Raw genomic sequence first — 16,672 nt, forward strand, 5'->3', positions numbered from 1 at the left:
GTGAGGATATTACACTTTATCAGAGAGGCTTTGAAGGTGTTCTTGTAATGTTTCCTCTGCCCACCTTTGGCTCATTTGCTGTGAAGGAGTTCCAAGTAGAGCACTTGCTTTGGGAGTCTCGTATCTGGCATGTGAACAATGTGGCCTGACCAGCTGAGCTGATCAAGTGTGGTCAGTGCTTCAAAGCTGGGGATATTGGCTTGGTCGAGGACGCTAAAGTTGGTGTGTGTGTCCTCCCATGGATTTGTAGGATCTTGCGGAGACATCGTTGGTGGTATTTCTGCAGCAACTTGAGGTGTCTACTGTACATGGTCCATGTCTTTGAGCCATAGAGAAGAGCGGGTATTACTACAACCCTGTAGACCATGAGCTTGGTCTTCAAACACTCTTTTCCTCAGGCACCCGAAGGCAGCACTGGCACACTGAAGGCGGTGTTGAATTTCGTCGTCAATGTCTGCTCTTGTTGATAAGAGGCTCCCGAGGTATGGGAAATGGTCCACGTTGTCCAGGGCCATGCCGTGGATCTTGATGACGGGGGGGCAGTGCTATGTGGCGAGGACAGGTTGGTAGAGAACCTTTGTCTTACGGATGTTTAGCGTAAGGCCCATGCTTTCGTACGCCTCAGTAAATACGTTGACTATGACTTGGAGTTCAGCCTCTGTATGTGCTCAGACGTAGGCGTCGTCCGCCTATTGTAGCTTGACGACACAGGTTGGGGTGGTCTTGGACCTGGCCTGGAGGCGACGAATGTTGAACACGCTCCCACTGGTTCTGTAGTTTAGTTCCACTCCAGCACGGAGCTTGTTGAGGTGGAGCATGGCAGCGAGGAAGATTGACAAGAGGGTTGGGTCACTGATGCAGCCCTGTTTGACCCTGGTCTGGACGCGGATTGGCTCTGTAATGGATCCGTTGGTAAGGATCATGGCCTGCATGTCGTCGTGGAGCAGGCGGAGGATGGTGATGAACTTTTGGGGGCATCCGAAATGGAGGAGGACGTTCTATAGACCCTCGAGGTTGACAGTGTCAAAAGCCTTTTTAAGGTCGAAGTAGGCCATGTATAAGGGCTGGTGCTGTTCCCTGTATTTTTCCTGCAGCTGTCGCGCTGTAAAAATCATGTCCGTTGTGCCCCGGAAGGGACAAAATCCGCACTGTGACTCTGGGAGGAGCTCCTTAGCCACAGGGAGAAGACGGTTGAGGAGGACTCGAGCAACGACTTTCCCAGTGGCTGATAACAGGGAGATTCCTCTGTAGTTACCGCAGGCGGACTTGTCCCCTTTTTTAAAGATGGTCACGATCACTGCATCTCTGAGATCTCCCAGCATGTTCTCCTCCCTCCAGATGAGAGAGATGAGGTCATGTATTTGCGCCAACAAAGCTTCTCCGTCATACTTCAGTGCCTCAGCGGTGATTCCATCCGCTCCCGTAGGCTTGTTGTTCTTAAGCTGTCTTATGGCTTTTTTTTACTGAGGTGGTGGCGGGTCGCATGCTGCGGAATGGGTTCGAGAACACTCGAATCAAAGGCAGAATCTCGATTGAGGAGATCTTCGAAGTGCTCCTTCCAGTGGGCCCAGACTGCCTCGGTGTCCTTGATGAGTGTTTCCCCATTCTTGGTCAGCAGTGGGGTGGGGCCTATCGTGTTTGGACCATAGGTGGCCTTGACTGCGATGAAGAATCCTCGCACATCATGGCTGTCAGCCAGCTACTGTATCTCCTGTGCTTTCTCCATCCACCACCTGTTCTTTAGGTCCCGGGTTTTTTGTTGGACCTCAGCCTTAAGCCGTCTGTAATGCTGCCTTGGTGCTCCCGAGTTGGGTTGTTGTTTAAAGCTCAGAAATGCCCTGCGCTTGCGATCTATTAACTCTTGGATCTCCTGCTCATTCTCATCAAACCATTCCTGGTGTTTCCTGGTTGAGTAACCGAGCGTCTCTTTGCAGGCACTGGTTATGGAGGCCTGGAGTGCAGACCAAGCGCTGTGGGCATTCAGCATCTCAGGGTCATCAAGGCACACCAGGTTAGCTGTGAGGCGCTGACTGTATAGGGGCTCTCTTAGCTGGGTTTTTAAGTGCCCCGGCATTGACTTTTTTGTGGCACTGCTTCTGCTGCCCCCTCCACTTTGAAGCTGTGTTGATGTCAATGATGGATCGGATTAGGCAATGCTCCATCTATCAGTCGTCAGCTCCTGTCATGGCACGGGTGATGCGCACATCCTTGCGATCCCTGGCTCGGATGATAACATAGACGAGCAGGTGCCAGTGTTTGGAGCGAGGGTGTTGCCATAATGCCTTGTATTTGTCCCTCTGGTGGAACAAGTTGTTGGTGATGACAAGTTCATGTTCTAGACATTTTGTCAGGAGTAGGGTACCGCTGGAGTTGTCTTTCCCTACCCCCTCTCTGCCAATCATACCTCCCCAGAGGGCTGTGTCCTTGCCGATCCTGGCGTTGAAGTCACCGAGGAGGATCACAGCCACGGTGTGCCGGTGGTGGATGGAGTGAATGTTTAAGGTGGTGGATGCCAATCAAGCGTGCTGCTTTGTCCTGGATGGTTTCGAGCTTCTTGAGTGTTGTTGGAGCTGCACTCATCCAGGAAAGTGGAGAGTATTCCATCACACTCCTGACTTTTGCCTTGTAGATGGTGGGAAGGCTCTAGGGAGTTATGGGGTGAGATGCCCACCGCAGAATACCCAACTTCTGACCTGCTCTTGTTGCCATAGTATTATGTGGCTTGTCTAGTTAAGTTTCTGGTCAATGGTGGCCACCAGGATTCAGTGCCATTGAATGTCAAGGAGCGGTGGTTAGACTCTCTCTTTGCTTTGCCGCGGACCATAAATTCCTGGCCAATATATTTTGGGAACAAAAATAAAGAATTTGCCTCACATAATAAATATCTTACTGCAATGGAGGAGCAAAGGAATTTGCATGTGGAGATACATAAATCATCAAAATAAATTAAAAAGGCAAATTAGATTTTGGGGTTTGCATTGCAAAGAACTGAATACAAATGGAAAGAGGTTATGATGACTCTTCACAAATAAAATTAGGCCACATCTGTGCCAATTTGGTCTACTCATTATTGGAGGAAAATAATAAGCACTGAGAGAATACAATTCAGATTTACCAAGGTGATATCTGGGATGTATTCTTTCAAACTACATAGATTCAGAGGGGATTTGATGGAAATTTTCAAAATGAAAGAAGGAACAGACAAAGCAAACAGAGATTGATAATTTCCGTGATGTAAATCAAAGATTCAAGATCAAGATCTCAAGATAAGCGCTGCATGCATAAAGTGGGAGATTAGAAGAAAATGGTTCATACAAAAAGTTATGGAATACAAAATGATTTGTCACAAATGGTGATGAGTTTTAAATTGACTGCAGCATTCAAAAAGATACTGGATAATTATCTATAGAAGAGTCATATAAAAGATACGAGGAGAGACAAGGAACATGAAATTGTGTAAAATAACCCGTGAGATGGTTCTCAATTCTGGAGAGGCTAGGAGAATGAGATGGTCTTCTTTTGTGCTCATATTTCTATTTCTCTATGGAAGGCTTTGATGAAAAAAAGTCACAGTACAATTTTTGTTCAGTCGATTAATAGATCCCTGAAAATGGCAGAGTTTTGCACAAAGGACAACAAAAATAATCCTCTCACCTTGAATCAACTCTAAATTTACCACAAAAAGTTCACCAATCATTTAACTTCCCTCTCTTTAAAACGGCATTTCCCTTAGCCACTGAGGTCCAAAGCAAAAGAAATGTCATAAGTCAGCTGATCAGTCGGCTTCAAACAAAACAAAAATAAGGTTAATGTTTTAGGTGATATTTTAATCAGAAAAAATGAATTGAAGGGACAAAAAAAATGATTGTGATTCTTCCCTTTGCAATTAAAGGTTGTATTGCATCCAGCTTCAAACTCAAAGCTGTGTCATTGTGTGTTAAATTTTCCAGGAAAATGGAGGCAGTCAGATTTATGTTGAGGACTCCAAGCAGTTCAGTACACTTTGTCATATTTAGCGAGATGGAGTGACATATTTTTTATAGTATTAAAATGATTTTTAATGAAAGGGCAAGTGACTAATATGAATTGTACTTTCAGCCCAAGGAGATACTAGCTGTTACCATCAGCTGCTCCTGTAGTTCCTGCACCACTCCGCACCTCCTTCTGCAGCGAACAATGGAGATAGTTCTATTAAAGTTTTCCTTGAGAGTCAGTCTCCAGGTGTACTATCGATGTTATATTGAATAATTGTTTTTATAGTTTGGATCTCCCAAACCAAGATGTTGTATCTTTCAGAAGCCTATCTGCTATAAAGCAGATCTCCAAAAAACAGTAATAGAAAGTTGATTTCATGCATGTGAACTGTGAAGTAAATATTCTCCTGAAAACTGTGGTGTTAAACTGTTCCTTTGGTTCTCCTGAGAATGGAGCACAAGCACCTATCTCCTTGTGGCAGGAGGAATATTTGAAATTGTCTGTGCACTGGACTACACTACTCTGACAACTTGACAGTGAGAGACTGGATGGTGGCATCTGTCACAAGTGGTTCTAAATTTTGATTTTCTTTGATAGATTGACAGGCTCCTTGACCACAGAGTGCGTACTAAGTGGCTTCCGATCTGATATTCAGTTGCCATGCAATATGTGAATTCCCCTCTCCCTTGTTTCACTTAGGAACACTAGGCTATTTTGCCATCTGTTAGTAATTTCCTTTTTTGAATGTTCTCCTGGCATTTGTTTGTTATTCCTGGAAATTTTTCAACTACTCAGCATCTTTCACCAATCAGTTTCCATCCCAGGGTTTTAAAGGAACTAGGTGAGAACATTGCAGATACCCTAACTGTAAGATTCCAAGGTTCTCGCGATTCGGGAACCATTCCTTTAGATTCGAAAATTGCGCATTTCACTTTGCTTTTAAGAAAGGTGAGGGAGGGAAGCCAGGAAATTATATACCAGTTAGCGTAATATCTATTGTTTGGATATTACTAGAGTCTATAATTAAGGATAGAGTGACTGAGCACCTTGAAAATGTTCAGCTGATCAGAGAGAGCCAGCATGGATTTGTAAAGTAAAGTCATACCTGATGAACCTGATTGAATTTTTTGAAAAGGTGACTAAAGTAACGGTCAGAGAAATGTCTATGGCTGTTATTTATATGGACTTCCAGAAGGCATTTTATAAAGTCCCTCATAAGAGACTGTTAGCTAAAGTTGAAGCTTATGGAATTGAAGTCAGATTGTTAACCTGGCCAGGAAATTGGCTGACTGGCAGGAGGCAGAGAGTAGGATGGGCAGGGCGTGACCAGTGGTGTCCCGCAGGGATCTGTGTTGGGACCTCAACCATTCACTGTATTTATTAATGACGTGGATGATGGGATAGAAAGCCATATATCCAAGTTTGCCGATGACAAAAAGCCCGGTGGCATTGTAAGCAGTGTAGATAGAAGCATAAAATTGCAGAGGTATTGATAGATTAAGCAAAACTATGGCAAATGGATTTCAATATGGGCAATTGTGAGGTCACCACTTTTGACCTAAAAATGATAGAAGAGAGTACTTTCTAAATGGTGAAAAGCTAGAAACAAGGAATGTTGGGGGTCCATGTACATAGATCATTAAAATGTCATGAACAGGTACAGAAAATAATCAAAGACTAATCTTTTGGATGAGATGTTAAACCGAGGCCCTGTCTGCTCTCTCAGGTGGATGTAAAAGATCCCATGGCACTGTTTAGAAGAGATGGAGAGTTACTCCAGTGTCTTTTTGTGCAAAATAAAATGGCATCTGCGCGTGCACACTTCTGGTGCGGGTCACGCCATATGCCATTTTGATGAAGGCGGCAGGGCGGGCGTTAGAAGTATATGCCGAAAGTATGTAGTGTAAGTAGGTCGTGACATCAATCGGCGTGCAATACTAATTTGGCGGCAGCACTGTCATTTACGTCCTCAACGCTGGAGCTAACGTCCTGCGTTCAGTAGCAGCAAGGACCCCGCAACAGCGGTATTTAAAGGGACCACTCTCGACTTAGTTGCTGATTAATATTTACTGGCTATGTGTAAGTTTCTGCAAGTGTTTGGTGCATTGCAGATTAGTTTAAAGTTGGTGAGGTGACAGGGAGTGGTGCTGCAAGTGGAGAAGGCCTTGGGTTCTGGTCAGATCACTTGCTCCCAGTCATGGGTGCTGTAGTTGCCATCCCCCTTGGCCTGCAGCATGACAGGGAGATGGAACAGAGGCAGCAAAGAAGATGAGGAGGAGAAGGAGAGGAAAGAGAAGGAGCTGGAGAGAGGGAGGCAGCAGCCAGCACATTCCCGACTCCAATTGGACTGTCCGTAAACAATTCATTTGACTATGGCACCACAGAACACAACCCCAAATCCCCATTGTATAACAGTCACATGCCTTACCATCCCTCTGTTCCAGAAAATCAGAGCATCCTCTTGGCCACAATGCTGAAATGAAAGTCACCACAAAAGAACCAATGCAGGGAGACAGAGGGAAACAAAAAGGAGGCAAAAGCAAAAGACAGAAAGGAGATGAGGAAAAGTGGAGGGCGGAGAAACCCAAGGCAAAGAACAAAAAGGGCCACTGTACAGCAAAATTCTAAAAGGACAAAGGGTGTTAAAAAAACAAGCCTGAAGGCTTTGTGTCTTAATGCAAGGAGTATCCGCAATAAGGTGGATGAATTAATTGTGCAAATAGATGTTAATAAATATTATGTGATTGGGATTACGGAGACGTGGCTCCAGGATGATCAGGGCTGGGAACTCAACATTCAGGGGTATTCAACATTCAGGAAGGATAGAATAAAAGGAAAAGGAGGTGGGGTAGCATTGCTGGTTAAAGAGGAGATTAATGCAATAGTTAGGAAAGACATTAGCTTGGATGATGTGGAATCTATATGGGTAGAGCTGCAGAACACCAAAGGGCAAAAAACGTTAGTAGGAGTTGTGTACAGACCTCCAAACAGTAATAGGGATGTTGGGGAGGGCATCAAACAGGAAATTAGGGGTGCATGCAATAAAGGTGTAGCAGTTATAATGGGTGACTTTAATATGCACATAGATGGGGCTAGCCAAACTGGAAGCAATACGGTGGAGGAGGATTTCCTGGAGTGCATAAGGGATGGTTTTCTAGACCAATATGTTGAGGAACCAACTAGGGGGGAGGCCATCTTAGACTGGGTGTTGTGTAATGAGAGAGGATTAATTAGCAATCTCATTGTGCGAGGCCCCTTGGGGAAGAGTGACCATAATATGGTGGATTTCTGCATTAGGATGGAGAATGAAACAGTAAATTCAGAGACCATGGTCCAGAACTTAAAGAAGGGTAACTTTGAAGGTATGAGGCGTGAATTGGCTAGGATAGATTGGCGAATGATACTTAGGGGGTTGACTGTGGATGGGCAATGGCAGACATTTAGAGACCGCATGGATGAATTACAACAATTGTACATTCCTGTCTGGCGTAAAAATAAAAAAGGGAAGGTGGCTCAACCGTGGCTATCTAGGGAAATCAGGGATAGTATTAAAGCCAAGGAAGTGGCATACAAATTGGTCAGAAATAGCAGCGAACCTGGGGACTGGGAGAAATTTAGAACTCAGCAGAGGAGGACAAAGGGTTTGATTAGAGCAGGGAAAATGGAGTACGAGAAGAAGCTTGCAGGGAACATTAAGGTGGATTGCAAATGTTTCTATAGGTATGTAAAGAGAAAAAGGTTAGTAAAGACAAACGTAGGTCCACTGCAGTCAGAATCAGGGGAAGTCATAACGGGGAACAAAGAAATGGCAGACCAATTGAACAAGTACTTTGGTTCAGTATTCACTAAGGAGGATACAAACAACCTTCTGGATATAAAAGGGGTCAGAGGGTCTAGTCAGGAGGGGGAACTGAAGGAAATCTTTATTAGTCGGGAAATTGTGTTGGGGAAATTGATGGGATTGAAGGCCGATAAATCCCCAGGGCCTGATGGACTGCATCCCAGAGTACTTAAGGAGGTGGCCTTGGAAATAGCGGATGCATTGACAGTCATTTTCCAACATTCCATTGACTCTGGATCAGTTCCTATGGAGTGGAGGGTAGCCAATGTAACCCCACTTTTTAAAAAAGGAGGGAGAGAGAAAACAGGGAATTATAGACCGGTCAGTCTGACCTCAGTAGTGGGTAAAATGATGGAATCAATTATTAAGGATGTCATAGCAGTGCATCTGGAAAATGGTGACATGATAGGTCCAAGTCAGCATGGATTTGTGAAAGGGAAATCATGCTTGACAAATCTTCTGGAATTTTTTGAGGATGTTTCCAGTAAAGTGGACAAAGGAGAACCAGTTGATGTGGTATATTTGGACTTTCAGAAGGCTTTCGACAAGGTCCCACACAAGAGATTAATGTGCAAAGTTAAAGCACATGAGATTGGGGGTAGTGTGCTGACGTGGATTGAGAACTGGTTGTCAGACAGGAAGCAAAGAGTAGGAGTAAACGGGTACTTTTCAGAATGGCAGGCAGTGACTTGTGGGGTGCCGCAAGGTTCTGTGCTGGGGCCCCAGCTGTTTACATTGTACATTAATGATTTAGACGAGGGGATTAAATGCAGTATCTCCAAATTTGCGGATGACACTAAGTTGGGTGGCAGTGTGAGCTGCGAGGAGGATGCTATTAGGCTGCAGAGTGACTTGGATAGGTTAGGTGAGTGGGCAAATGCATGGCAGATGAAGTATAATGTGGATAAATGTGAGGTTATCCACTTTGGTGGTAAAAACAGAGAGACAGACTATTATCTGAATGGTGACAGATTAGGAAAAGGGAAGGTGCAACGAGACCTGGGTGTCATGGTACATCAGTCATTGAAGGTTAGCATGCAGGTACAGCAGGCGGTTAAGAAAGCAAATGGCATGTTGGCCTTCATAGCGAGGGGATTTGAATACAGGGGCAGGGAGGTGTTGCTACAGTTGTACAGGGCCTTGGTGAGGCCACACCTGGAGTATTGTGTACAGTTTTGGTCTCCTAACTTGAGGAAGGACATTCTTGCTATTGAGGGAGTGCAGCGAAGATTCACCAGACTGATTCCCGGGATGGCGGGACTGACCTATCAAGAAAGACTGGATCAACTGGGCTTGTATTCACTGGAGTTCAGAAGAATGAGAGGGGACCTCATGGAAACGTTTAAAATTCTGACGGGTTTAGACAGGTTAGATGCAGGAAGAATGTTCCCAATGTTGGGGAAGTCCAGAACCAGGGGTCACAGTCTGAGGATAAGGGGTAAGCCATTTAGGACCGAGATGAGGAGAAACTTCTTCACCCAGAGAGTGGTGAACCTGTGGAATTCTCTACCACAGAAAGTAGTTGAGGCCAATTCAACAAATATATTCAAAAGGGAGTTAGATGAAGTCCTTACTACTCGGGGGATCAAGAGGTATGGCGAGAAAGCAGGAATGGGGTACTGAAGTTTCATGTTCAGCCATGAACTCATTGAATGGCGGTGCAGGCTAGAAGGGCTGAATGGCCTGCTCCTGCACCTATTTTCTATGTTTCTATGTCTATTCCAATCCAACTTTATACATCAGTGCATCCAATGTTATATAATCACCGAACCACCCTTTGTGTCTGTCTTCTGTGTGCCTTTGTCTGTCCTAATGCTCCTATGAAGTGCTACCCCAGTGGCTGTAGCATAACTGGTGGAAGGCTGTTGACTTTCAGTGGGAGGGGGGGGATTGCAGATGGCCTTGCAGGATGACCTTGAGGTGCTCTGGGCAAGGAAAGCCCACCTTTAGATAGCACCACTTCAGTCTGGGCTGGCTGGGTGATGGGTAACAGCAAGGGCACTGGCAGAGTGGCAGTGGTAGGAGGACAAATACTGTCATCCTGAGACAGGACAGCAGGTTCATGCACCATCGCGCCTCTTCCAATCCCCGGGGGTGGTGCCTCAGCATCCCTTATAATCTGTTGGAGAACACATTGCTGGACTGCTATGACACCCTGCAAGCCACTTTCCACACTGGGGGTGAACGCAGTCATGATGTCTGCAGTCTGAGCTTGCCTGGCAGAGGTCTGAACTTCCACTGCAGCACTCGGACATTGGGTGGCTTCTGCTTGTGCTGCAATGAAGCTGAGACACAGCCATCAGAAGCTGCATGATGGATGGGTCCACAAGGGCACAAATGGAGATGCGCTGCACTTCCATGTTGGAAATTATGGGCTCCAAGCTCTGAGCAAAGCCCTGTGCAAGGTTGGTGCCAGAATCCCCCTTGCTCTTTGACACTGCACTCAGGCTTTCCAGCAGGCCTGCCAATGCATTAAGCATTTCAAACTGTCAGCGTTCCTCTGAAGGCCGGCCCATTGAAGTCCTCATCTGGACCCTCTGCAGCAGAATCTTGCCCTCTGGAGAGCTGGCACCTGTGCTCCCCTTTCCCCTTGGCCTGGCAGCAGGACACATGCCTGGTGTCTCACCACGTGCAAATCCTGCATCTGAGCTATGCTCTAAAACACACGGGGTGTCAGTATCTGAGCTGGTGGCTGGGAGTGTAAAATCGAGTGACCATGCTGTGTCTTTTGCATCACTGCCTTCTTCATCTTCCATTTCTTGCTGTGAGCTAACCTTTCTCATAAGAGAAAGGAAAGTGTGTCAGTGAGTGTGCTGCAATGTGTTCATGTGATATGCCTGTCATGGTTGAATAGCTGACGGTGTATGTGAGATGTGTGAGGGTGAGGTGAAGCTATAAATGTGAGATATGAGTTGTGTTGGGTAGAGATTGTTGGTAGGTGAGTGATAGGGGTGTGGTTAATTGAATAGTGTGTGAGACGAATGTTGTAAATGGTGGGATATGGCAGTTGAAGATGAATTCACTGACCTTGATCACTCCTGTGAGGTCATTAAACTTTTTCTTGCAGTACATTCTGGTCCTCGGGGCTACACTGCTGACATTGACCATGATGGCTATCTGCTCCCATTGCCTTTTCCAAATTTGCCTGGAGGGCCTCCTGGCCCTCGGTGGAAACAGGATCTCGCTCCTCCTGTCCACCTTCAGTGCTGCATCTGAGAACCTTGGAGCACACTTTCTCCCCTGTTGTGTCATCAGTACTACTACTTCCTGCTAACACTCAGTTCCCCAGCCCGTTGAATCAACTGCAGCAGAGTGCATCTCCCCTTTAAGAGATGCAGTCTGCCTTTCAGAAGTGCAGGCTAGCTTTAATTGGTGCTAGCCTTGCATGAACTTTGGCCCCCTGCAGAGCGTGTTCAGCACTGGGCTGCATGCCACAATTATGTTAATCAGCAGGCAGCATGAAGTTGGCGTGCTATCTGCATTCCTTTGAACAGGCATGGGTTGATCCCACATCACGATCCTTGCGACCGTTTTCAGGGTCAATCGAATTTCTAGCCCTAGATTTCAATCTAACTTTGTCGTTTTATTGAATGTTACTGTTACTTACTTGTTTGTGACATGTTACACATTGTGTACAGTTTTGGTCTCCTAACTTGAGGAAGGACATTCTTGCTATTGAGGGAGTGCAGCGAAGATTCACCAGACTGATTCCCGGGATGGCGGGACTGACCTATCAAGAAAGACTGGATCAACTGGGCTTGTATTCACTGGAGTTCAGAAGAATGAGAGGGGACCTCATGGAAACGTTTAAAATTCTGACGGGTTTAGACAGGTTAGATGCAGGAAGAATGTTCCCAATGTTGGGGAAGTCCAGAACCAGGGGTCACAGTCTGAGGATAAGGGGTAAGCCATTTAGGACCGAGATGAGGAGAAACTTCTTCACCCAGAGAGTGGTGAACCTGTGGAATTCTCTACCACAGAAAGTAGTTGAGGCCAATTCAACAAATATATTCAAAAGGGAGTTAGATGAAGTCCTTACTACTCGGGGGATCAAGGTTTATGGCGAGAAAGCAGGAAGGGGGTACTGAAGTTTCATGTTCAGCCATGAACTCATTGAATGGCGGTGCAGGCTAGAAGGGCTGAATGGCCTGCTCCTGCACCTATTTTCTATGTTTCTATGTTTCTATGTGACAGTGTAATTTTGTCGAGAGATTGAAAAAAAAATAACTGGATAGAAATTTTTTTTTTCCAATTTTCTTTAACTTTAATAGATTGACTCATGTATCAGGTATTCACTTAAGTGGGATCGTCTAATGCTGGACAAGTATGTGCTTCTACTGACAGTGAGGACTACTTGTTACATCAAATGACTGTCAGTCCATTGGGACCATCCCTGTTTTGTCAACTCTGGGCATGCACCTGCCATTCTAAGCACCAGATGAGTAGCACCTTGTTTTGAGACTGGCATGTTATTAAGTAGTGATTGACATCAATGATTGATTGTAGGCCCTCTTGTCGCTCAGTGGTGCAAAAGCAATGGATGGAATTTTGATGTCATACTGGTAATGGTATCTTAAGCAATAACTTTTTATCACTTTGTTTTTTGTGTTATAGAGATAGAGGCCAGAAATTCCCCTTAAACAAACGGGTTGGTTTGTAGCATGGGGGCAGTTAGATTGGTAAAAGTGGGATTCCCGACCTGATCGCATCTCCAACCCGCCCACTTCCGGTTTTGACAGATGTGGAACAGGGTCGGGATGGGGGCGCGGGCGACACCCTAATTTAAATATTGTAATGAGGCCGAAAGCCTCTGCTTTCACCTCCATTTTGTTATTAACTGCACGTGGATGGGTTTCACACACTTCGTGAAACCCGGCAGTTAAACTGATGTGGGGACTGCTGCATCCAGGGAATAAGTGGTGTTATACCTACCTCCTGCATCCAGGGTCCCTACCTAACCCACCCCCCGTGATCGGAAACCACACTCCATGCCTCCGATCCCCACAATGATGCCTTCCCCCACCCTCCACCCCACCAATGATGCTGAGGCCGACCACAATCCACCGGTGGCCGGCCCAGATCCTTCCGCCTCCCCCCTCCCGATCTCCGACCTTGCCGACCCCTAATCTTCGACCTTACCGACCCCCGATCCCTGACCTTGCTGACCCCAGATCCCAACCATGCCGACCCCAGACCTTGTCGACCCCTGACCCCCGACCTTGCCGACTTTGCCGACCCCCAACCTTTGCTGAACCCCGATCCTTGGCCGTGCCGACCCCCGATGCCGACCCCCAATCCCCGATCTTGCCGACCCCCGATCCCTGACCTTGTCGACCCCCGATCCCGACCATGCCGACCCCCGATCCCCGACCTTGCCAATCCCCAACATTGCCGACCCCCGATCCCCGATCTTGTCGACCCCCCGATCCCGACCATGCCGACTCCCAACCGCCGATGCCTGACCCATGATTCCTACTGCTGATCTATGATCCCTGACCCCCAACCCCGACCAAGCTGACCCAGCATTCCCACCTCCTGACTGACCCCTCACATCTGAAGCCTACCCGTCCGCAGCCAGCCAGCCTCTCAATCTGTCTGGCTACGGGTGGGAATCCGAGGCTTCACATTCCAATCAGACCCTGCCATTAAAGTCAGCCGGGCCTGCGGGAACCCCGACATTCCGGGTTTCCCACCCGCCTTGGAGGCACCCTGCCCCAACCCACCTCCCTTGAGAAATTTCCGGTCGTAGTGTTTATGCAGCTTGATAACTGCTTTACAAATGGGAACATCTCTCTCTCTTTCTCTGCCATTCTCTGTCTCCCTCTTTCTTTTTCTCTCTCTTTCTCTCATTATTAAAATTAACAAAACTAAATTTCTCTTTTACCTGTAAAATTACTGGCAGCCTTCACTTTTGAAATAATGAGTATTTTCAATTTTAACAGTATACTTCAAATATGATTGACGTGAAGTTTGCCTTTACTTTGACAGTTCTGCCCTGATTGCAGTGAGCAATATTAATGCTGGGAATGGAACATTTTAGTTTGCTCTCTGCATCAAGCACCATTGCACAATTTCAATTCAGGGTAATGCTGCTCCTGCACAAACCACCACAGGACCAGTCTGGCATTTCCAGCGAGAGGAGACTTGCATCTCATTAGTCCCATAGCTTTGAATCCACATCCACAAAGTGAAACTACGCCACCCAGTTCTTGATCCTGTGTCTTCATTTTTGTAATCAAGACCTTACCTTGCCTCCCAGGCAAATTAATATCGAGGCTAATTTCACTTTGATAGGAACAGTTCAAGGGAAATTTTAATTGGAGTAAATATTAAGAATGTTGTTGGCCGGGGTGAGGTGGGGGGGCTGATTTTCAACAGTGTGTTCAGGCGCTAAAGATATTCTGAGATGGTAAAATGGTGTCTTGAGCTTAAACATTGGTTTAGTGCAAGCCGCCATCTTGTAAAGGAGTTGCAGCGTGTGCTCGGTTCGGCCGCCTGGAGGCTTGTTAAGGGGCTGATTGCCACTTAAAATGCCTGATTGCGCTCATTAGGAGGCTGCATGGTGGCTAGTGTTTGTCCTAACTTCCTCTCCTAACAGCGACCAACAGGAACAAAGCACTGGTGTGGATGGCAAGCGGTACTTAAAGGGATACTCACCATTTCATGTTCACATGCTGTTGGATTGGTGAAGAGAAATTCTGAAACATTTTGTGAGACTTCACCAACACTCCAGTAACATTTATTTTCTGAAATTCTCTGAGGACTTCACCTGGAGTTACTCCATCTTATTGGACACCTTACAGGAGTCACCAGGAGAAAGGGAGTGCTTGGACTTCAGCATCTTGCTAGGGATTCCCTCTTGGTGTGGATGAGGAATGGCAGGTGGACACGAGCTGGAGAGAGGGACAGGAGGGTGAGGTATCATCCTCCCCACCCCCCTCACCCCCTCACCCCCCTCACTCCCCCCCCCTCCCCCACCCCCAGAAACAATGGAACAGAAACTGTAAGCTGCTCTTGTTCACCTCCAATGGGCTGATTAAAGAATGGCCTGAACACAGGCCTGGGAGGCAACTGCTTGACTCTCCTTGAAGGTAAAGAAAGAGATGTCAATCAGAAGCATCTAAAATGAGGCAGCAGAAGAGGATAAACAGGGTCTCATCTGTATGGAGAATATAAAGTAAAATGGCAACTGATATGGTCTGATTCTGATAAACCTTCTTAAGAACTTTTATGTTTAGATCAGGCTTTTTATCAATGTAAAAATTGCCAGCTGGCAAATCTTTCTTCAACAACCAATTTAATCATCCATTCAGCAATTTACTCAAAACAAGAACAAGAAACTCTCAACAAAAACATATATTTTGCATTGCAGTGATTAGATTTCTGATCATTCTGATGGTTTTAGGTGATATTTGGCAGTGGGTTGATTGTATTTAATGGGTTGAGTATTAAAAAAATATATAATCAGGAAACATTCTCTGCTTCAGTTATAAGTTTTATAGTTGTGTTCTTTTCAGACCAAAGAGCCGTATAATAGGATTGGATAGGAAGGGGTTTAATCCATTGGGATTCTGTACAGTGGGCGTGAATGGGAAAGGGTTTACTTAATTGGAATTCTGTGCTCAGATGAGGTATTCTTTTATCTGGAGTTGATTATATTGTGTGCTGTTATTAACTTAAGAGTGTTCAAGGTCTGAGCTATAAAAGTAAGTGACATTTATAAGGCCATGGTTTAGTTCTAAAATGTAACTTGTAAGGTATTTGACATACTTGAGCTCTAAAGGGAAGTGCTGCGTCTGGGGAAATTCTGACAATTATTTCAGAGTTCAGTTGCGTGATAAACACTGAGCATATTGCCAAGGGAATTAAAGTTTATTTTAAACCAGACACTTTTTTGTGCTATGTGGTAACCTCCCCCTATCGTCTGTTGGTATAGTCCTCTGCAGACCCTGCATCATATGAGCAGTGCAAACTTTGGGGTATGATTCTCATCGAACCACTTTGAAAATATCAGTATTCTGGTCCAGTGGCGTAGCACATGGCTGTAGTTTAGGATTTAATCAAGGAACAGTGTGAAGCTGATTCTAGTCTCCAGTGCCCCATTTATTGCATTGTTCATCTCACCCAAGGGATGTACTGCGTTGAAGCTACCTGCCCTTACAATCTGAAAATGAGGAAATATTTAAATAGCGGAATCACCTCAGTCATATTTTACTTTATCATAGTAGTTGCAGACAGATTCTTGATGCAGGCTCCAGAATAGATTATCTGTCAGACTTCCCAAGCAAAGCAATAGAAGGTGTTAAAGAGGTGTTCAAAATCATGCAGGGTTTTAATACAGTAAATAAGGAGAACCAGATTCCAGTTGCAGAAGGGTCGGTAACCAGAGGACATGCATTTAAGGTAATTGTCAAAAGAACCAGAGGCAGGATGAGAATTTTTTTACGCAGAAAATTGTTAGGATCTGGACTGCACTGCCTGAAAGGGGGTGGAAGTAGATTCAATAGTAGCTTTCAAAAATGAATTGGATAAATACTTGAAGGGGAACCAATTTGTAGGGCGACGGGGAAAGAGCAGAGCAGCGAGACCATTTGGATAGCTCTATCAAAGAGCCAACACAAGCACGATGGATTGAGTGGCCGCCTTCTGTGCCATATCAGTCCATGGTTTTATAATCACATGCCACTCTTGTACACCTTTCCATTGCCCGTTGAAGAATACCTTTGGTAAGAGCTTGGGATCTCTTGCTGTGGAATGCAAGACACTTGCATGGTTTGAAAAGAAAATATTGTCTGTTTAAAATCACTTCACTACTTCCCAGTGATGAATTGAAAGCTCTATGTTACCAGGGCAACA

This window comes from Pristiophorus japonicus, chromosome 4, assembly GCF_044704955.1.
Source record: "Pristiophorus japonicus isolate sPriJap1 chromosome 4, sPriJap1.hap1, whole genome shotgun sequence".
Classification (NCBI taxonomy): Eukaryota; Metazoa; Chordata; class Chondrichthyes; family Pristiophoridae; genus Pristiophorus; species Pristiophorus japonicus.